We start from the raw sequence: 23,591 nt of genomic DNA on the forward strand, positions 1-23,591 counted from the left end.
TGTTGATGATCACAATTTTGTGCACCAAGTTTTCGGCGCCGTTGCCGGGGATTGTTCGAGTTTGGACAACTGACGGTTCATCTTGTTGCTCAGATTAGGTAATTTTCTTTTCAAAAAGTTTTCAAAAATCTTTCAAAAAAATTTTTATTTTATCTTCGTTTTTCCAAAAGTAATTTTCGAAAAAAATCTAAAAAAATAATAAAATCATAAAAACAAAAAATATTGTGTTTCTTGTTAGAATTTAGTGTCAATTTTTAAGTTTGGTGTCAATTGCATGTTTTTAAAATTTGTGCATTTTTCGAAAAATTCATGCATGTGTTCTTCATGATCTTCAAGTTGTTCTTGACAAGTCTTCTTGTTTGATCTTCATATTTTCTTGTTTTGTGTCTTTTGTTGTTTTTCATGTGCATTTTTGCATTCATAGTGTCTAAGAATGAAAAAATTTCTAAGTTTGGTGTCTTGCATGTTTTTCTTTTCTTGAAAATTTTTCAAAAATAAGTCTTGATGTTCATCTTGATCTTCAAGGTGTTCTTGGCGTTCATCTTGACATTCATAGTGTTCTTTCATGCATCATGTGTTTTGATTCATAATTTTCATATTGTGAGTCATTTTTGTGTTTTTCTCTCTCAACATTAAAAATTCAAAAATAAAAAAATATCTTTTCCTTGTTTCTCTCATAAAATTCGAAATCTTTGGGTTGACTTAGTCAAAATTTAAAAAAAAATAAGTTGTTTCTTGTTAGTCAAGTCAAGATTTCAATTTTTAAAAATCCTATCTTTCCAAAATCTTTTTCAAAAATCAAATCTTTTTTATTTTTCTTTTATATTTTCGAAAATATTTTTTAATTGATTTTCAAAATCTTTTTCTTATCTTTATTTCAAAATTTCGAAAACATTACTAATAATTAATGTGAATGATTCAAAAATTTGAAGTTTGTTACTTTCTTATTAAGAAAGGTTCAATCTTTAAATTCTAGAATCATATCTTTTAGTTTCTTGTTAGTTAAGTAATCAATTTTAATTTTAAAAATCAAATCTTTTTCAAAACAAATTTCAATCATATCTTTTCAATAATATCTTTTTCAAAATTTGATTTCAAATTCTTTTCTAACTTATCTTTTCAAAAATTGATTTTCAAATCTTTTTCAACTAAGTATTTGACTTTTTGTTTGTTTCTTATCTGTTTTTTAAAAAAATCACCTAACTACTTTTTTCTCTCTAATTTTCGAAAACTTCTCATCCGTTTTCAAAATTCTTTTTAATTAACTAATTGTTTCAAATTTTAATTTTAATTTTATTTCTTATCTTAATTTTCGAAAATCACTAACCTTTTTTCAAAAATAATTTTCGAAATTCTCTCCTTCTCATCTCTTGTATTTATTTTATTCATTTACTAACTCTTCTCTTTATCTTAAAAATTTGAACCCCCTCTTCTTCTCTGTGTTCGAATTTCTCTCTTCTCCTTCTTCTATTCTTCTTATTCTACTCACATAAAGGAATCTCTATACTGTGACATAGAGGATTCCTCTTCTTTTCTGTTCTCTTCTTTTTCATATGAGCAGGAGCAAGGACAAGGACATTCTTGTTGAAGCAGATCCTAAATCTGAAAGGACTCTGAAGAAGAAGCTAAGAGAAGCTAAAGCACAATAATCCAGAGAAAACCTTATAGAGAATCTCGAAAAAGAAAGAGACATGGCCGAACCCAATAACAATGGTGGAGGCACAAGGAGGATGCTTGGTGATTATACTACACCTACTTCCAACTTTTATGGAAGAAGCATCTCAATCCCTGCCATTAGAGCAAACAATTTTGAGCTGAAGCCTCAACTAGTTGCTCTAATGCAACAGAATTGCAAGTTTCATGGACTTCCATCAGAAGATCTTTTTCAGTTCTTAACTGAATTCTTGCAGATCTGTGATACTGTTAAGACCAATGTGGTTGATCCCGAGGTCTACAGGTTTATGCTTTTCCCTTTTGCTGTAAGAGACAGAGCTAGAGTATGGTTGGACTCTCAACCTAAAGATAGCCTGAACTCTTGGGATAAGCTGGTCACGACCTTCTTGGTCAAGTTCTTTCCTCCTCAAAAGCTGAGTAAGATTAGAGTAGATGCTCAAACCTTTAAGCAAAAAGATGGTGAATCCCTCTATGAAGTTTGGGAAAGATACAAGCAGTTGACCAAAAAGTGTCATTCTGGCATGCTTTCAGAATGGACCATCCTGGATATATTCTATGATGGTCTGTCTGAATTGTCTAAGATTCCATTGGACCATTCTGCATGTGGATCTATTCACCTGAAGAAAACGCCTGCAGAAGCTCAGGAACTCATTGACATGGTTGCTAATAACCAATTCATGTACACCTCTAAGAGGAATCCTGTGAGTAATGGGACACCTCAGAAGAAGGGAGTTCTTGAAATTGATACTCTGAATGCTATATTGGCTCAGAACAAAATGTTGACTCAGCAAGTCAACATGATTTCTCAGAGTCTGAATGGATGGCAAAATGCATCCAACAGTACTAAAGAGGCATCTTCTGAAGAAGAAGCTTATGATCCTGAGAACCCTGCAATGGCAGAGGTGAATTACATGGGTGAACCCTATAGGAACACCTATAATTCTTCATTGAGAAATCATCCAAATTTCTCATGAAAGGATCAACAAAAGCCTCAACAAGGCTTTAATAATGGTGGAAGAAACAGGCTTAGCAATAGCAAGCCTTTTCCATCATCTTCTCAGCAATAGACAGAGAATTCTGAGCAGAGCCCCTCTAGCTTAGCAAACATAGTCTCTGATCTATCTAAGGCCACTTTAAGTTTCATGAGTAAAGTAAGGTCCTCCATTAGAAATTTGGAGACACAAGTGGGCCAACTGAGTAAGAAAATCACTGAAACCCCTCCTAGTACTCTCTCAAGCAATACAGAAGAGAATACAAAAAGAGAGTGCAAGGCCATTGACATAATCACAATGGCCGAATCCAAAGAGAAGGAGAAGGACGTGAATCCCAGTGAGGAAGACCTCCTGGGATGTCCTCTGAACAAAAAGGAGTTCCAAACTGAGGAACCTAAGGAATCTGAGGCTCACCTAGAGACCATAGAAATTCCATTGAACCTCCTTTTACCATTCATGAGCTCTGAGAACTATTCTTCCTCTGAAGAGGATGAAGATGTAACTGAAGAGCAAGTTGCTCAATATCTAGGAGCCATCATGAAGCTGAATGCCAAGTTGTTTGGTAATGAGACTTGGGAAGGTGAACCTTAATAAACCCCATTTGTAGGGTTTATCTTGTAATGATTTTAGGGGATTTTATAACCTTTTACCCACATTTATCCATTGAAATAGCATGGTTTTATAACTTCTCCTTTAATTGTGCTTAAGAGTGAAAACATGCTTTTTAGGTCTTAAAATAGATAAATTTAATTCACCTTTGATTCCATTAGATGCCTTGATATGTTTGTTAAGTGATTTTAGATTTAGGAGGCAAAGATTGGACCAAGGAAATGAAGGAAAAGCTTGTAGAAATGGAGAACTCATGGAGAAATGAAGGAATCGCAAAAGCTGTCAAGCCGACCTCTTCGCACTTAATTGACCATAACTTGAGCTACAGAGGTCCAAATGATGTAGTTCTAGTTGGGTTGGAAAGCTAACATCCGGGGCTTCAAAATGATATAAGATTTGCCATAGTTGCTATACGTATGGTGATGCGCATGCGCACTGTACGCGCACATGTCGTTGCTGCCATATGATCCACTTAAAGCAATACGTGGCCAGCGAATTCTAAAGCCTTGTGGGCCCAATCCAACTCATTTCTGATGCTATTTAAGCCAAGGATTGAAGGGGGATGAACATGTTAGTTACCATTAGTCATAGTTTCTCTCTAGGATTAGGATTAGGATTAGGTTTAGTTCTTAGATTTAGATTTTAATTCATCTTCTTCTACTTCTATCTTCTCAATTCCTTGTAGTTACATTCATTCTTCTTCCATTTCTTTGTTGTAATCTCTTTTATGTTGTTCTTGTGTTTTGTTGTAGATCTACTTTTGTTTCTTCTACTCTCTTTCAATTCAATCAAGGTAATTCATAATAAATGTGTTTCTTTTGATTTTTGTTGTTAATTCCTTTCAATAATTGTTGTTAGATTTCATTCTTGTTGTCAATTTACTATGCTTTTCTTTTATGCCTTCCAAGTGTTTGAGAAAATGCTTGGTTGGATTCTAGAGTAGAGTTTTATGTTCTTGGCTTGGAAAGGTAACTTAGGAACTCTTGAGTTACTAATGTCCAAGTAATTGATGATTGGGATCCATTGACTCTAGTTCTCACTAATTGAATTAGTGGAGAGTTAGGACTTATGGACTAGGATTGATATAGCTCAATTTGACTTTCCTTTACTACTAGTTAGAGGATGATTTAATGAGATTAATCCTTGCCAATTCTCATATTGTGGTTAGTGATTAGGATAGAGATCCTTGACCACCAACCCTTGCCAAGACCTTTTTAGGCCTTAGTTTACTTCTTTGCCATTTATCTTTCATGTTTCTTATTAAAACCCCAAAAATAACTCACAACCAATAACAAAACACTTTATTACAATTCCTAGGGAGAACGACCCGAGGTTTGAATACTTCGGTTATTAATTTTAGGGGTTTGTTACTTGTGACAAACAATCTTTTGTATGAAAGGATTATTGTTGGTTTAGAAACTATACTTGCAACGAGAATTCATTTGTGAAATTCTAAACCGTCAAAAAATCTAATCATCAAACCTCCCTTGCTCATTAATGAACAAGATACATGGGTTCAGCAAACTCTACCTCAAAAGAAATAAGATCCTGGTAAATTCTTAATATCCTGTACCATAGGCACCATGACATTTAAGAAGGCTCTGTGTGACCTGGGGTCAGGTATAAATCTTTTGCCACTCTCTGTAATGGAGAAGCTGGGGATCTTTGAGGTACAAGCTGCAATAATCTCATTAGAGATGGCAGACAAGTCAATAAAACAAGCTTATGGATTGGTAGAGGACGTGTTGGTAAAGGTTAAAGGCCTTTACATCCCTGCTGATTTCAAAATTTTAGACACTGGGAAGGATGAGAATGAATCCATCATTCTTGGAAGACCCTTCCTAGCCACAGCAGGAGCTGTGATTGATGTTGACAGAAGAGAGTTAGTCTTTCAATTGAATGGGGACTACCTTGTGTTTAAAGCTCAAGGTTATCCTTCTGTAAACATGGAAAAGAGGCACGATAAGCTTCTCTTAATACAGAGTCAAACAAAACCCCCACAATCAAACTCTAAGTTTGGTGTTGGGAGGCCACAACCAAACTCTAAGTTTTGTATTGAACCCCCACATTCAAACTCTAAGTTTGATGTTGTGAGGTCCTAACAATGCTCTGATGATCTGTGAAGCTCCATGAGAGCTCACTGTCAAGCTATTGACATTAAAAAAGTGCTTATTGGGAGGCAACCCAATTTTTATTTATCTATATTTCTATTGTTCTTTTATGTTTTATTAGGTTTATGATCATGTGGAGTCACAAAACAATTGCAAAAATTAAAAACAGAATCAAAAACAGTAGAAGAAAGAGCACACCCTGGAGGGAGAGCTTACTGGCGTTTAAACGCTAGTAAGGAGCATCTGGCTGGCGTTCAACGCCAGAACAGAGCATGAAGCTGGCGTTCAACGCCAGAAACATGCTGCAGATTGGCTTTGAACGCCCAAAACAAGCATGGAAGTGGCGTTTAACGCCAGAAACATGCTACAGTCTGGCGTTAAATGCCAGGATTGCATACAGAGGGCGTTTTACACGCCTAAAGGGTGCAGGAATGAGAAATCCTTGACACCTCAGGATCTGTGGACCCCACAAGATTCCTACCTACCTTCTCCCTCTCTCTCACACCTTTTCATAATACTCTTTCCCAAACACCCTTCACCAATCACCTCAATCTCTCTTCCCCATCACCTCTTCACCACTCACATCCATCCACTCTTTCCCATAAACCCCACCTACCTTCAAATTCAAAATCTCTTTCCCACCCAAACCCACCCTAAATAACCGAACCCCATTCCCTCTCCCTCCACTATATAAACCCCTCCATCCTTCTTCATTTTCACATAACACAACCCTCTCCTCTCCCCTTTGGCTGAAATCCACACATCTCTCCCTCTCCTCCATATATTCTTCTTCTTCATCTATTCTTTCTTCTTTTGCTTGAGGGTGAGCAACATTCTAAGTCTGGTGTGGTAAAAGCATAGCTTTTTTGTATTTCCATAACCATTGATGGCACCTAAGGCCGGAGAAACCTCTAGAAAGAGGAAAGGGAATACAAAAGCTTCCACTTCGTAGTCATGGGAGATGGAGAGATTCATCTCAAAAGCCCATCAAGACCACTTTTATGAAGTTTTGGCCAAGAAGAAAGTGATCCCTGAGGTCCCTTTCATGCTCAAAAAAATGAGTATCCGGAGATCCGACATGAGATCCAAAGAAGAGGTTGGGAAGTTCTTACCAATCCCATTCAACAAGTCGGAATCTTAATGGTTCAAGAGTTCTATGACAATGCATGGATCACTAGGAACCATGATCAAAGTATGAACCCGAATCCAAAGAATTATCTTACAATGGTTCGGGAGAAATGCTTAGATTTCAGTCCGAAAAATGTAAGGTTGGCGTTCAACTTGCCTATGATGCAAGAAGATGCATGCTCCTACACTAGAAGGGTCAACTTTGATCAAAGGTTGGACCAAGTCCTCATGGACATATGTGTGGAAGGAGCTCAATGGAAAAGAGACTCAAAAGGCAAGCCGGTTCAATTGAGAAGACTGGACCTTAAGCCTGTAGCTAGAGAATGGTTGGAGTTCATCCAACGCTCCATCATCCCCACTAGCAACCGATCCGAAGTAACTGTGGATCGGGCCATCATGATCCATAGCATCATGATTGGAGAGGAAGTAGAAGTTCATGAAGTCATCTCTCTAGAACTCTACAAAGTAGCCGAAAAGTCCTCCACCTTGGCAAGGCTAGCTTTCCCTCATCTCATTTGCCATCTATGCTACTTAGCTGGAGCTGTCATAGAAGGAGACATCCTTATTGAAGAGGACAAGCCCATCAATAAGAAGAGTATGGAGCAAACAAGAGAGCCTATTCATGGATCTCAAGAGACGCATTAGGAAGCTCATCATCAACACTTCTCTAGAAGGATTGAGTCATGACATGAACCAATTAAGGGTGGAACACCAAGAGCACTCCATCATTCTCAATGAGATTAGACAAGATCAAATAGCTATGAGGGAGGAGCAACAAAGGCAAGGAAGAGACATAGAGGAGCTCAAGAACACCATTGGTCCTTCAAGGAGAAGGCGCCACCATAACTAAGGTGGACTCATTCCTTAACTTCCTTGTTCTTATCTCTCTGTTTTTCGATTTTTAAGCTTCATGTTTGTCTATATTTGTGTCTTTACTACATGATCATTAGTATTTAGTAACTATGTCTTAAGGCTATGAATAATTTCATGAATCCTTCACCTTTCTTAAATGAAAAATGTTTTTAATACAAAAGAACAAGAAGTACATGAGTTTCGAATTCATCCTTGAAATTAGTTTTAATTATATTGATGTGGTGACAATACTTTTTGTTTTCTGAATGACTGCTTGAACAGTGCATATTTTTTATCTTGTTGTTTATGAATGTTAAAATTGTTGGCCCTTCAAAGAATAATGAAAAAGAGAAATATTATTGATGATCTGAAAAATCATAAAATTGATTCTTGAAGTAAGAAAAAGCAGTGAAGAACAAAGCTTGCGAAAAAAATGGCAAAAAAAATCTAAAAGAAAAAGAAAAAGCAAGCAGAAAAAGCCAATAGCCCTTAAAAATAAAAGGCAAGGGTAAAAAGGATCCAAGGCTTTGAGCATCAATGGATAGGAGGGCCCAATGAAATAAAATACAGGCCTAGGCGGCTAAATCAAGATGTCCCTAACCATGTGCTTATGGCATGCAGGTCTGATGATTGGATTTTTGACGGTTTAGAATTCACAAATGAATTCTCGTTGCAAGTATAGTTTCTAAACCAATCACTAATCCTTTCATACAAAAAGTTGTTTGTCACTAAAACAAACCCCTAAATTTATAAACCGAAGTATTGGACCTTGGGTCGTTCTCCCTAGGAATTGTAATGAAGTGTCTTGTTATTGGTTGTGAATTATATTTGGGGTTTTTAAGCTTTTGGACAAGAAATATAAATGGCAAAGAAAATAAACTAACAACTAACAAAGCTCTTGGCAAGATATGAGAACTAGAAGTCCTATCCTAGTTATCCTTCTCAATTGTGATGAGAATTGTTCATTGCTACCACTTAGTTAACCCTTACTAAAGAAAGGAAAGTCAAGTGGATGAATTGACTTGAGCCACAAGTCCTAGCCAACTCCCAAGGAAAGACTAGCTTTAGTGCACTCCAAACCAATTAGCAATCTCTCCAATTATCAATCAACAAAGGAATTAGATAACTCAAGTGTCACTAATTACTCTACCTAGGCCAAGAGGAACAAAATCTACACTAAAACTAAAAGAGACATTTCAACAAACACATAAAGTGCAATAGAAGTAATCATTATTAAATGCAAGAATTAAAGGAATCTACAACCACAAAAACAAGAGATCAACAATAGAAAAGCAAAGAAGACACATTTAGTATGAATTACCTCTTTTTGAATTGGAAGAATGTAGAAGGAACAATACTAGATCTACAACAAAATATAAGAACAACATAAAGGAAATTACAACAAAAGAGTGGAAGAAGAATGAATTTAACTACAAGGAATTGAGATGTAGAAGTAGAAGAAAGCAAAGATTAAAATCTAGATCTAAGAACCAAACCTAATCCTAATCCTAATTCTAGAGAGAAGAGAGAGCTTCTCTCTCTAGAAACTAACTCTAACTACTAAACTAAACTAATGGTTAAAAGTTAGTTGATTCCTCTTCAATCCTTGGCTTAAATAGCATCAGAAATGAGTTGGATTGGGCCCACAAGGCTTTTAAAATCGCTGGCCACGTTTTGCTTTAAGTGGACCAGGTGGCAGCAACGGCGCGTGCACGTACTATGCACGTGCGCGCCACCATACGTATAGCAACTATGGCAAATCTTATATCGTTTCAAAGCCCCGGATGTTAGCTTTCTAACCCAACTGGAACCGCATCATTTGAACCTCTGTAGCTCAAGTTATGGTCATTTAAGTGCGAAGAGGTCGGCTTGACAGCTTTCCGGTTCTTTCATTTCTTCATGAGTTCTCCAACTTTTCATACTTTCTTTCTTCATTCCCTTGATCCAATCTTTGCCTCCTAAACCTTAAATCACTTAACAAACATATCAAGGCATCTAATGGAATCGAGGAGAATTAGATTTAGCTATTTTAAGACCAAAAAAACATGTTTTCACTCTTAAGCACAATTAAAGGAGAAGTTATAAAACCATGCTATTTCATTGAATAAATGTGGGTAAAAGGTCATAAAATCCCTTAAATGAAGCATAAGATAAACCCTACAAATGGGGTTTATCAACCTCCCCACACTTAAACCAAGCATGTCCTCATGCTTAAGCCAAGAGAGAAACAAAGGATATCAACATTTATTCAATGTAAATAAACTATATGCATCTATCTACATGAATGCAACTAAATGCAAAATGATTCTACCTACTTGGTTAAAATAAATCAATCTCCAAGACATACATGCACAAGTAGGGCTTAAGATCATATAACGATTCATGAGTCCTACCAATTGAAGTATAAACATGAAGTTCACATAGATTTGCAAGAAGAACGCTCGTGAAAGCCGGGAATCAAGGAATTGAGCATCGAACCCTCACCGGAAGTGTTTGCACTCTAGTCACTCGGTGTTTGGGGTTGATTCACTCAATTCTCCCCTAATCATGCTTTCCAAGATTTGTTTTTCTTCTAACAATCAACAATTATTCAATGCACGCATACAATTATCATGAGGTTTTTTCTTTAGGTTGTAATGGGGCTAGGGTTAAGGTAGGATGCATATTTGGTCAAGTGAACTTGAAGTTTGAATCTTTGATAGGCTTAGACTTCCCACCTAACCTATGACATCCTATACAATTAAGTTCTAACCTAACTACCCATTCTTCACCTTTCCACATACTCATGCATTCCCTTTTCATTTCACAACACATATGCATTGACTTTTATTTGAGCATTACTTTGGGGCATTTTGTCCCCTTTTTTATTTCTTTCTTTTTCTTCTTTTTTTTCTTTCTTTTTCTATATTTTTTTTCTTTTCCATATTGTTTTTCTTTTTTTTCTTTTCTTTTTCTTTTGTTTTTTTTTCTTTCTTCCTATATACAAGAGCATCAATGCATAAGGGTTTACAATTGATCAATACATGAGCATGTACCCAATTTCCAATAATTTTAATAAAAATACAGAACTACCCTTTTATTCACCCAATGTCCCAAGGTTCCCACACTTGAATGATACTCACACACACTAGCCTAAGCTAATCAAAGATCCAAATTAAGGACATTTATTGTTTTTCGCTTTAAGGCTTGTAATGTGCTAAATTAAGAACAAAGTGGGTTAATCGTAGGCTCAAATTTGGCTAACAAAGGAAGATAAAAGGTAAGGCCATTTGGGTAAGTGAGCTAATGAAATGATGGCCTCAATCATATAAATGCATGAATACACAAAATAATGGACATAAAGAATCAAACAAATCGAAGATTACAATCATAGGAAGAGAATAATGTACACAAGAAGGAAAAATAAGTGGTTATAAGATGTAACCACATCATTAGGCTCAAATCTCACTTGCTTGTGTTCTTAGCTCAAAAACCATGTTCCAAAATACATTCTTTCAAGCAAGTTCAACAAATTTTCTTTTTTCAAATTGGTAGGTTACCCTAAAACGGTTTCTTGGGAAAGAAATCATCATCCTAACCAAGTAGTCCTAATAAAAAGAAGTGGTAAAAATATGTACAAATTCTAACTAACATGCAACCTATCATGCAATGCAATAGCTAATCTAACAAAGAAGATAAAAATTTTGGTGTTGAAAAGGAAATTGTTACCCATGGAGATCGGTCGGACGACCTCCCCACACTTGAAGATTGCACCGTCCTCGGTGCATGCAAAGAAGAGCAAGGTGGATGGGTTGCTATAATTGATGAGCTCCTTCAAAAGGTTGTGCGGATGACTTGTTTGTTGCCCCATTTAAAAGCTTTTCCTTTCTCCTCCGTATTGGTGGCCAACCCAAAAGGAAAGAAAGAAAGAAAATTAAGCCTATAACAAAGATATCAAGGCAATTAGAACATAGGCGGGGGCTAATGCCAAATAAGAGTATGATTCCCTACTACATGTTAGCTAGGCATGTGAGTGAGAAAACAATGTAAGCTAGGGCATATCATTAAGCTCGATGCAAGAGTAAAGTTAAAGCATGAAGAGTGTATTGAGCATCAAGTTCAAATGAGAAGAAGTGGGTCATGAAAGACAATATGAGGTCATATCAATGCACAAAGACACGAGAGTCATTCAAGATGAAGCATTGATTTAAAAGTTTCATCACCCAACAATATCAAACAAGTCAAGAAGCATCAAAATAATGCAAGAAAGTCTCAACAATTGAGTAGGAAAGTTCAACACCATTATTAAAATGGTTTTTTTTTTGAAAAAAACGAAAACATGCTACAAAAACTAAATGAAAATGGGAAGAGTAGAAGTATGCGAATGTGATTAACAAAAGAAAATGGAAGATAAGGAAAAAAACTCTTTTTTTTTTACCGACGCGTGTGCGTCATGCACGTTTACGCGTCAATGGGCAAATTGGTTGAAGGGCGCGTACGCGCCAGGTGCGCGCACGCGTGCGTCGAGTTAGGCCGGAGGCATAGTGTCGGCCCAAATCTGGCACAACTCTCGGGTAAAAGTACCGAGGGTGCAGATTGTGCAATCGACGCGCGCGCGCACAGTGTGCGGGCGCGTGCATTGCGAATTTAAGATCATGTGCGCGTACGCGCCAGGTGCGCGCACACGTGCATAGATTTGTGCCCTAGGCCCAATGTTCGCACAGTGCAGGCCTGACTCTCGGGTTTTTGGCTGGGGTCGAATTTTTTGCATCCACGCGTACGCGTATAGTGCGCGTCTGCGTGGATGGTCAAAAAAATGCTCAGGTGCGCGTACGCGTTAGGTGCGCGCACGTGTGGATGGTGTTCTGTTTTTCAAAAAATATTTTTCTAAGTTCTTGCACCAATCCAAGCATTTCAATCCTCCAAACAGCTACCAAAACGCCCCAAAACCTTATTTATCATATTATACTACCAATCAAACTCAACTATCTAAACAAAACATGAAATTAAACTAATTCTATCAATATGTACAAAAAGGGAAAATGAAAGGAATTTACCATGGTGGGTTGTCTCCCACCTAGCACTTTTGTTTATTGTCCTTAAGTTGGACTTATGGGGAGCTCCTCATCAAGGTGGCTTGTGCTTGTATTCATCTTGGAACTCCCACCAGTGCTTGGTTCTCCATTGTGCCCCAAGATTTCTTATGGATTGAGCCAAGTGTTGATGGAGTTCTTCACAAGCTTGGGGCTCCCAAAGTTGATCCTCTTTTTGTGATCCGGGGTCCCACACTTTATTTTCACACCCGTCTTGAGGTTGATCATCATTATTAGTCCAACCGGGTGGTGAGTAGGGTGAATTCTCTATATAGTGGCCAACAATCCTCCTAGGCCCATCTATTTGAGCACTACTCCAACCTTTATATCTCATGTTTGATGCATCAACCATAATGAGCCTTGATTTGCAACGCCCACCACAAAACCTTTTCCGCTTACGCTTCATCCCACAAACTTCCCTAAGTTGGCCATCCGTTTCAAGCAAACCATATTCAAGTGGGATAATAAAGCTAATAGAAATGAATTTCACCCACTCAAATGAAGGTATAGATGGCAACCTAGGCAAAGATGCTTCCAAAGATCTTGACAAAGCATAGCCAACCCTCGTTCTTCTATTTCTAGGGACTTCCACCTCTTCACAAGATCTCTTAATCTCAATCCTTTGTTTAACAATTTTATCTAAACCTTTTCCTTTACTCAAATCATAATAGGGGGGATGAGAAAAATTTACCTCCTCAACGCTTTCAAATCCAACCGGAGAAGGTTCTTCATGCTCAAAGGATTCTTTACCACTAAGACTTGATGCTTGATCTTCATCACCAAGGGAACTCGATTCTTTCTCTATCCCATCCAAGTCTTCATATGGAATACGCCTTGGAAGGTGTGCACTTTCCTCCCTAGCATCAATTTCAATCATCTTGGAGGGGTTTTCTTCAACTCTATGTTCCCATGGAGGCTCTGCATCTCCTAAGTCTTCTACCACTTCTTCCTTGTTTTCAACAATTAAAGCTTCCTCCAATTGTTCCAATACAAAGCAACTTCCTTCATTTCCCACCGGAGTTTCCAATCTCTCCTTCATGCTATGTTCTTCATTCGATTCTCCACATGTAGCCATGGGAGTTCCTTGAGTGTTCAAGCATTGGGAGGCTAATTGATTTGTTACCGCATCCAAGGCGGCCATGAAATTTTGCACATCCCTTTTTATCTCTTCTTGCCCTTGAACAAGAACACCAAGGGTTTCATCCATTAGAGATTGGGGTGGTTGGAAGGATTCATCATTTTGGGGGAAGGGTTCATAGTAGGAAGGTGGTTCTTCTTGGTAGAGTTGTGGTGGTTCAATGTTTTCCATTCTTTCCACTTGTTGCACAACACACTCCATGGTTGCTTGAAATTGATCCAATGCTTCCTTGAGATGATCCTTTAACTCTTGTTCCTCTTGGATAATATGATTAGGATCATGTGGCTCTTGGATCAATGGATATGAGTATTCTTCCATGGGAGGTTGTGGTGGAAAGTAGTATTCATCTTGTGGTTGAAAATTTTCGTATATTGGAGGTGGTTCATCTTTGTAATAATATGGAGGGGGTGGCTCTTGAAAATGTTGATGTTGGGGTGGTGGTAGCTCTATGTGTGGTTCATATGGCTCATATAGTTGTTGGTAGGATGGATATGGATTAGGGTCATATGAAGGTGGTTGGTGAAAAGAGGCTTGTGAGTATGGTTGAGAGTTATGTTGAGGATATGGTTCATAGGCATATGGTGGTGGTTCTTGAAAGTCACAAGGTGATTCACCATAGCCATTGGATTGATATGCATCATAGAATGGCTCTTCTTCATAGTGCATTGGTGGAGGTTGTTGCCATGAAGATTGATCATATGCATATGGTTCCTCCCACCTTTGATTGTCCCATTCTTGATGCACATCTTCATTATAGTCCTCATTTCCTACAACATGTTGATAACCAAACTCATAGCCAAGGTGAGAATTCATGATAGCAAGAGGAAAATGAAAACAAAATCAAATAAGAAGCAAGAAAATTAAATCCTAAAACTAGTAAGAGCTAACAAAAGCAAACATATTCACACTATTCACATATATACAATAACCAATAACATAACACCATTGCAATTCCCCGGCAACGGCGCCATTTTGATGATTGGATTTTTGACGGTTTAGAATTCACAAATGAATTCTCGTTGCAAGTATAGTTTCTAAACCAATCACTAATCCTTTCATACAAAAAGTTGTTTGTCACTAAAACAAACCCCTAAATTTATAAACCGAAGTATTGGACCTCGGGTCGTTCTCCCTAGGAATTGTAATGAAGTGTCTTGTTATTGGTTGTGAATTATATTTGGGGTTTTTAAGCTTTTGGACAAGAAATATAAATGGCAAAGAAATAAACTAACAACTAACAAAGCTCTTGGCAAGATATGAGAACTAGAAGTCCTATCCTAGTTATCCTTCTCAATTGTGATGAGAATTGTTCATTGCTACCACTTAGTTAACCCTTACTAAAGAAAGGAAAGTCAAGTGGATGAATTGACTTGAGCCACAAGTCCTAGCCAACTCCCAAGGAAAGACTAGCTTTAGTGCACTCCAAACCAATTAGCAATCTCTCCAATTATCAATCAACAAAGGAATTAGATAACTCAAGTGTCACTAATTACTCTACCTAGGCCAAGAGGAACAAAATCTACACTAAAACTAAAAGAGACATTTCAACAAACACATAAAGTGCAATAGAAGTAATCATTATTAAATGCAAGAATTAAAGGAATCTACAACCACAAAAACAAGAGATCAACAATAGAAAAGCAAAGAAGACACATTTAGTATGAATTACCTCTTTTTGAATTGGAAGAATGTAGAAGGAACAATACTAGATCTACAACAAAATATAAGAACAACATAAAGGAAATTACAACAAAAGAGTGGAAGAAGAATGAATTTAACTACAAGGAATTGAGATGTAGAAGTAGAAGAAAGCAAAGATTAAAATCTAGATCTAAGAACCAAACCTAATCCTAATCCTAATTCTAGAGAGAAGAGAGAGCTTCTCTCTCTAGAAACTAACTCTAACTACTAAACTAAACTAATGGTTAAAAGTTAGTTGATTCCTCTTCAATCCTTGGCTTAAATAGCATCAGAAATGAGTTGGATTGGGCCCACAAGGCTTCTAAAATCGCTGGCCACGTTTTGCTTTAAGTGGACCAGGTGGCAGCAACGGTGCGTGCACGTACTATGCGCGTGCGTGCCACCATACGTGTAGCAACTATGGCAAATCTTATATCGTTTCGAAGCCCCGGATGTTAGCTTTCTAACCCAACTGGAACCGCATCATTTGAACCTCTGTAGCTCAAGTTATGGTCGTTTAAGTGCGAAGAGGTCGGCTTGACAGCTTTCCGGTTTTTTCATTTCTTCATGAGTTCTCCAACTTTTCATGCTTTCTTTCTTCATTCCCTTGATCCAATCTTTGCCTTCTAAACCTTAAATTACTTAACAAACATATCAAGGCATCTAATAGAATCGAGGAGAATTAGATTTAGCTATTTTAAGACCAAAAAAACATGTTTTCACTCTTAAGCACAATTAAAGGAGAAGTTATAAAACCATGCTATTTCATTGAATAAATGTGAGTAAAAGGTCATAAAATCCCTTAAATGAAGCATAAGATAAACCCTACAAATGGGGTTTATCAAGGTCCAAGTAAAAAGCTTGAGACTGAGTGGTTAAAGTCGTGATCCAAAGCAAAAAGAGTGTGCTTAAGAGCTCTGGACACCTCTAACTAGGGACTTTAGCAAAGCTGAGTCACAATCTGAAAAGGTTCACCCAGTCATGTGTCTGTGGCATTTATGTATCCGGTGGTAATACTGGAAAACAAAGTGCTTAGGGCCACGGCCAAGACTTATAAAAGTAGCTGTGTTCAAGAATCAACATACTTAACTAGGAGAATCAATAACACTATCTGAACTCTGAATTTCTAGAGATGCCAATCATTCTAAACTTCAAAGGATAAAGTGAGATGCAAAAACTGTTCAGAAGCAAAAAACTACAAGTCCCGCTCATCTAATTAGAACTAATATTCATTGATATTTTGAGATTTATAGTATATTATCTTCTTTTTATCCTATTTGATTTTCAGTTGCTTGAGGACAAGCAACAATTTAAGTTTGGTGTTGTGATGAGCGGATAATTTATACGCTTTTTGACATTGTTTTTAGGTAGTTTTAGTAGGATCTAGCTACTTTTAGGGATATTTTTATTAGTTTTTATGCAAAATTCACATTTCTGGACTTTAATATGAGTTTGTGTATTTTTTTATGATTTCAGGTATTTTCTGGCCGAAATTGAGGGACCTGAGCAAAAATCTGATTCAGGTTGACAAAGGACTGCTGATACTGTTAGATTTTGACCTCTCTGCACTCGAAACGGATTTTCTGGAGCTACAGAACTCCAAATGGCGCGCTCTTAAATGCGTTGGAAAGTAGACATTCAGGGCTTTCCAGCAATATATAATAGTCCATACATTGTTCGAGCTTAGATGACGCAAACTGGCGTTCAATACCAGTTCCATGCTGCATTCTAGAGTAAAACGCCAAAAACACGTCACAAACCAGAGTTAAACGCCAAAAACACGTTACAACTTGGTGTTAAACCCCAAGAGAAGCCTTTGCACGTGTAAAGCTAAAGCTCAGCCGAAGCACACACCAAAGTGGGCCCTGGAAGTAGATTTCTACACTAAGACTTATTTCTGTAAACCCTAGTAACTAGTTTAGTATAAATAGAACTTTTTACTATTGTATTAGACATCTTTTGATCATCTTTTGATCTCTTGATCACGTTTTGGGGGCTGGCCATTCGGCCATGCCTGGACCTTTAGCACTTATGTATTTTTAACGGTGGAGTTTCTACACACCATAGATTAAGGTGTGGAGCTCTGCTGTACCTCGAGAATTAAAGCAATTACTATTGTTCTTCTATTCAATTCAAGCTTATTCTTATTCTAAGATATTTGCTGCACTTCAACCTGATGGATGTGATGATCTGTGACACTCATCATCATCCGTCCTTATGAACGCGTGCCTGACAACCACTCCCGTTCTACCTTAGATCGAGCGCGTATCTCTTGGATTCCTTAATCAGGGTCTTCGTGGTATAAGCTAGAATTATTGGCAGCCATTCTTGAGAATCCAGAAAGTCTAAACCTTGTCTGTGGTATTCCGAGTAAGATTCAGGGATTGAATGACTGTGACGAGCTTCAAACTCGCGATTGTTGGGCGTAGTGACAGATGCAAAAGAATCACTGGATTCTATTCCGACATGATCGAGAACCGACAGATGATTAGCCGTGCTGTGACAGAGCATTTGGACCATTTTCACTGAGAGGATGGGAAGTAGCCATTGACAACGGTGATGCCCTACATACAGCTTTCCATGGAAAGAAGTAAGAATGATTGGATGAAAGCAGTAGAAAAGCAGAGATTCAAAAGGGATAAAGCATCTCCATACCCTTATCTGAAATTCCCACCAATGATTCACATAAGTATCTCTATCTTTATTTTATGCTTTATTTATTCTTATTTTCGAAAACGATTATAACCATTTGAATACGCCTAACTGAGATTTACAAGATGACCATAGCTTGCTTCATACTAACAATCTCCGTGGGATCGACCCTTACCCACGTAAGGTATTACTTGGACGACCCAGTGCACTTGCTGGTTAGTTGTGCGAAGTTGTGACAAAGTGTGATTCACGTTTGAGAGCTCCGAGTCTATTGGCGCCATTGTTGATGATCACAATTTCGTGCACCAATGATCTCATATAATGAGTCTCTGCATGTTCCCTAACTTTAATCTGTGTTTCTAAGCCAAGATCTGGGTCAAAACGCGGCCCAAAATTGTCTTCAGTATATTCTATAATTTCTACAGATCGCGCATGTCACGTGTACGCGTCAGTCACGCGTACGCGTCATTCAGCGATTTTCCTCACCAAGCGTGCGCGAACTCCAATCCACGCGTACGCGTCGCTGTGATTTTGTCCAAATCGCGCGCACGCGTCAACTATGCGTGCTCGTCGCTGTTCGCTGGTTGTCTCCTTTATTTCTTGTGCTCCTTCCCTTTTTGCAAGCTTCCTCTCCATTCTCTAAGCCATTACTGCCCTATGAAGACTAAAACACTTAACACACATATCACGGCATCGAATGGTATAAAGGAGAATAAAAATATACAATTAAAAGATCTTTAGAAAGTAAGTTTTCAATCATAGAACAATTTTGGAAAGGACTTGTAATATCATGCTAATCATATGAATAAGTGGGTGAAAAGCTGATAAAAACCACTCAATTTAGCACAAGACAAACTATAAAATAGTGGTTTATCAGTGCTCTCTAAGTTTTATAAAGGAATACCTTAAATTTAGTGGCTAATAGTCTTCGTTGACATAAAGTGTTAAGGCACACATTTTATCGTTAAGTATTACGTGAAGAAACGAGACAGATCAGTCCTTATGTTAGTTAAAAAAATGATGTCATTTGGTGAGGAACCTAAATAGTGTTGATTGATAGGACTAACTTGAAAATTTTAAAAGAGTAAAGTGACTATTAAGTCTTTAGGGATTTCGATCTTAGACTAATTAGTCATTGAAGAAAAAAATATCAATTAGGTTTTTCACAATAACAAATAGTGGATATGTTATGTCCTTCTGTCAATTGATCTTGTAAAAACTTAACGATAATACTTATATATACCGTTAACTAGAGTGATGTATATGTTTATAGAAGATTGTCAAGTAGACAACAACTTTGGAGAGAAACATTACCTGCTTCGTTAAGGTTCATGGTAAATAGAGAACAATTGATAATGGTTATATAAAAACTCAGAAGATAATGAATGCTTCATTGTCCAAAATAGTATCATTTCCATGCTCATATGGTAACAACGAGACACGTCACCAATGGCGGAGCCACGTTATAGAGAAGGGGGCAATGCCCCCCCCCCCCCCCCCCCCCCCCCCCAAAATAAATAATATGTATAAGTTTCAATTTTTTAGTTTATTTTTTTTAATTTTTAATTTTCCTTTCTTCTTAACTTATATTTTTCATGTTGGCCCCTCCCAAAAAAATTTTTAGCTCCGCCCCTGCACGTCACTATAGATAACGAAACACATGAGTAACTCTATTTTATTTCGTGCTATCCATTGATGGAAGGACATAACATGTCCACTACTTGCTATTATGAAAGACCTAATTGACACTTTTTTCTTTGACAACTAACTAGTTTGGAGTTGATGTAACATCCCGAGTTTTTGAAAATTAAATAATGAGTTATTAATAATTTATTATATTTATTGAGGATTTTATTTTAAGAAATTATTTTATTAAAAGTAATTAAATCAAATTTTAGGATAATTTGAGTTTAAAAATAATTAGAATTCATATGTAATTTTTATAATAATTGAATATTTTCTTATTTAAAATTTAAAATTATAGTAATCAAGATATAATGAAGTTTTGATAATTTAATTTGAATAATTAGAATTTTCAATTAAACTTTATAAACAAAAAAAATGTATTTGAATTATCTCTAATTTAAAATTAGAATATTTATTAAAAACTAATTAGTGAATTTATGAATAAATAGTATACTTAAAATAATTTTTAACAGATTATATTTGATTTTAAATTACTATTGTTCCGTTCAAATTTTTCAAAAACCTATTCTACCCTTATCCTTTTATAAAATCTATTAACCCTAACCCTAATCCTAATCCTAAAAATCCCTAATTTCGCCCTAGTTCCACTAACAGAACAAGAAAGAAAAAGAAAAAGGGGGAGAACCAGGAACCAGAGGACGCAGGGGAGAATGAGAGAAGAGGGGGAAGGGGAGGAGAGCATTGGTGGGGCTGGAAGCCGTCATCGTCGTCGTCGTCGCTGTCGCGAGAGGATTGAGAGAGAAAGAGAGAGAGAGAGTGAAGACACGCGGAAGAGTAGAAGGAAGAAGGCTCGCGCCATCGTGCCCCATCACTGCTATGGTTTGTTATAGGTAGCGTCGCCGTCGTTACCGATTGCAATCGCTGTCATCGCAGTGGAGGAAGCCTAGAGAGAGATGAACGAGGAGCCCGAGAGAGAGAGAGAGAGAGAGAGAGAGAGAGAGAGAGTCATTCCTCTTCTGCTTCTCCTAGTGTCGCTTCCGCTGGAGTCTACCACCGCTGCCACCACCATTAGAGATGAACCCAATTGTTCCCTTGCTTCCTGAGCTATTTTCGTCACTGCTCTGGCTCTGTTGTATGTCGTTACTATGGTTGTTCGGCTGCTGCTGAGGTCTTCCACCATCACCGAAGCTGCTTAGAACCATCGTTGCTGCCATACGTTCGTTCTTGCTTCTGCCCTGCCATTCCCTCGGCTACCGAGACTGCCACTAATGAAGCTGCTATGTTGAGGATACTGTATAGCCAACCACTGATGCCACAATCCCGTCTCATATTTCTTCTAATTTTGGCACATTGAGGTAGGGAATTAGTTTTAAAATTAAAGGTTTTAATTTAGGAATACCTATAAAATTTATTGAATATCTGCAAATATGTTTTATTGTTGTGAGTAATTAATTGATAAGATTGATGTTGATTTGTGGCTGCGAATGTGATTGGATTTAATTATTTTGTGATATTGGTTGATTATGTGTGTAATTAACCGATTTGTGTAACTGGGTAATGGCTAATGTAATTGAGAATTGACATAACTGATGTAATTAGAAGAACACGACTAAATAGTTAAGTGTAAGACTTAAGGAATTGTTAAAAGTTTAATAAAGGTACTTATTTTTAGGTTATAAGTTAATTATTTGTATTTATTTTCTACTCTTATGGAATCCGCATTTCTTACTGAGAACATATGATTTGTTCTCTCCCCAATTTATCCAACCATTTCAATGACACGATAGGAAGACTTGTGGTAAAGCTACAAACGAGAAGTGAGTTTATTATTTATAAGATTGTATTTGTAGTTTTTCCCTCGTCATTTGTTATCTTTGATTTTGATTTTCTTTTTAGAAGAGGCAGGTGTTGTAGTTTTCTTCTGTTTGATTAACTATTATGTATTACTAGTTATGTGAATATGTTATTGGTATATGTTTTGTATATTGAATAAAAAGAGAAAAATGTCTTTTCTTATAACTGACAATCGTTTAATATAAAAAAGGCTCAATATTAAATAAGTCATATTAATAATGTTGAAATTAAAAAAAATAGGTTAGTAACACCTTAATGGAAGAAGTTAGGTCGTTACAGTTGAAATCTTTGAGGATCTAATTATCACTTTACTCGTTTTAAAATTTCTTAGAGACTAATATGTTCTTGTAGAAAAATTATAGGAACTTGTTCATTATTAATTCAATTCTTAATTTTACATGTTGCAATAGGAGTGGCAAACGAGTCTGCTCGTCCTGTGCAACCAAAAGCCCACTAGCCCGCCCTATGCCGTTTATTCTAACAGTCTTGAAATAGCTCCCTATGAGTTGGGCATTGATAAACCACTATTTTATGATTCATATTGTGTTTAATTGTGTGGTTTTATCAAGTCTTTGCCCACTTATTCATATGATTTGCATGTAATTACAATTCCTTCCTAAAAATATTCTATGATTGAAAACATGCTTTTTTGGCTTTTATTTTCTTTTATTTAATCCTCTCTTATTACCATTAGATGCCTTGATATGTGTGTTAAGTGATTTCAGGAATTATAGGGCAGGAATGGCTTAAAGGATGGAAAGGAAGTATGTAAAAATGGAAGGAACACAAAGAATTGAGAAGATAACCAGCGAGAAGTCACGCGGTCACATAATTGACGCGACCACGCGAAAAGGAAGAAATCACAGTGACGCACTCGCGTGCCTGACGCAACCGCGCGGATTGGAAGCTGCATGAACGATGCGAATGCGTGGACGACGCACACGCGTGGTATGAGAAACGCTGAGTGACGCGAACGCGTGGACGACGTGGCTGCGTGACGTGTCCGATCTGCAGAATTTCAGAAGTCGCTGGCAGAGTTTCTGGGCCAGATTTCAACTCAGTTTTCGGCCCAGAAACACAGATTAGAGTCAGGGAACATGCAAAGACAGACGACAACATTCATTCCGCATAATTTTTAGTTTTTAGATCTGAAATTTACTCCTCCCCTAGGTTTTACTTACTTGAACATTCATAATTAGGATTTTGAAGATTTTGGCTTTAGCTTTTGAGAAGAGTCTACCTCCGGTACTAGTCACTATAGTCTGTTATTTACTTTTCATTTATTCTTCCATGTTCTTAATTCCTCCAGAGTTGACATTGGATTATTTTCACAAGTTATTAATATAGACTATTTTTATTTTCAATTAATCCCTTTCATTATTATTTATTATGTCTTCTTTCATTTTCCCCATTGATTCTGTGTAGTTCCATAACTTGATTGGGAGATGATTGAAAGGAAACCTTGAGTTGAATCACTCAAGAGAGAAATTATAATTGGATTTATTGTTGGATCACCCTCGAATCATTGACACTAGTACTTCCCAAGGGAGAGGATTAGGACTTGTGACTAGAAACAGCTTTCCAACTTGCTTGACTTTCCTTTACCTAGTAAGGGATAACTAAGTAGAGCAACTTCCAATTATTAATTAATCTTGAGAGTACTTCAACAAGAATAGGGCTTCCAACTAATCTACTCCCAGTCAAGGCTTTTATTTAAAATTAATTAAATTCTCTAAATTAATTTCCTGTTTATCAACTCAACCATTTTTGAAAACACCTGATTGATAAAATAGCACACCTTTCTGCAACTCGTTGGGAGACGACCTGGGATTCATACTTCCAGTATTTTAATTATTTCAATATTGTGACAACCCTTCTAAATTGATAAGCGGATTTTCGGCTGGTTAAGGACTGTACTTACAACGTATTTCTATTAATAATTTCTTAACTCGCCAATTTCCGCCACATCAATTTTTGGCGTCGTTGCCGGGGAGTTACAACAGTGTGCTAATTTATTGATTAGCATTTATTTAATTGCAATTTTTCTTTTTATTTTGTTACTATGAGCTGTACATTTCTTTCGTTAAATGACGCGTTCACTTCCTGATCCAAGCTTGCCATTATTTGACCCTGAGATTGAAAGAACTATTTCACGTATAAGGCAAGCTCGGCGTCGGCTAGT

At 37.0% G+C, this 23,591-nt stretch overlaps 1 long non-coding RNA gene across 1 annotated transcript; it reads left to right on the plus strand.

Annotated features, from left to right (window-relative positions):
• The first annotated feature begins 20,139 nt into the window (after positions 1 to 20,139).
• On the plus strand, positions 20,140 to 22,777 carry LOC130969338 (uncharacterized). Its single transcript, XR_009081848.1, has 2 exons — positions 20,140 to 20,910; positions 21,343 to 22,777. It is a non-coding gene; the product is annotated as an uncharacterized LOC130969338 (long non-coding RNA).
• The last annotated feature ends 814 nt before the right edge of the window (positions 22,778 to 23,591 follow it).

Source organism: Arachis stenosperma, chromosome 3 (genome assembly GCF_014773155.1).
Source record: "Arachis stenosperma cultivar V10309 chromosome 3, arast.V10309.gnm1.PFL2, whole genome shotgun sequence".
NCBI classification, from domain to species: Eukaryota; Viridiplantae; Streptophyta; class Magnoliopsida; order Fabales; family Fabaceae; genus Arachis; species Arachis stenosperma.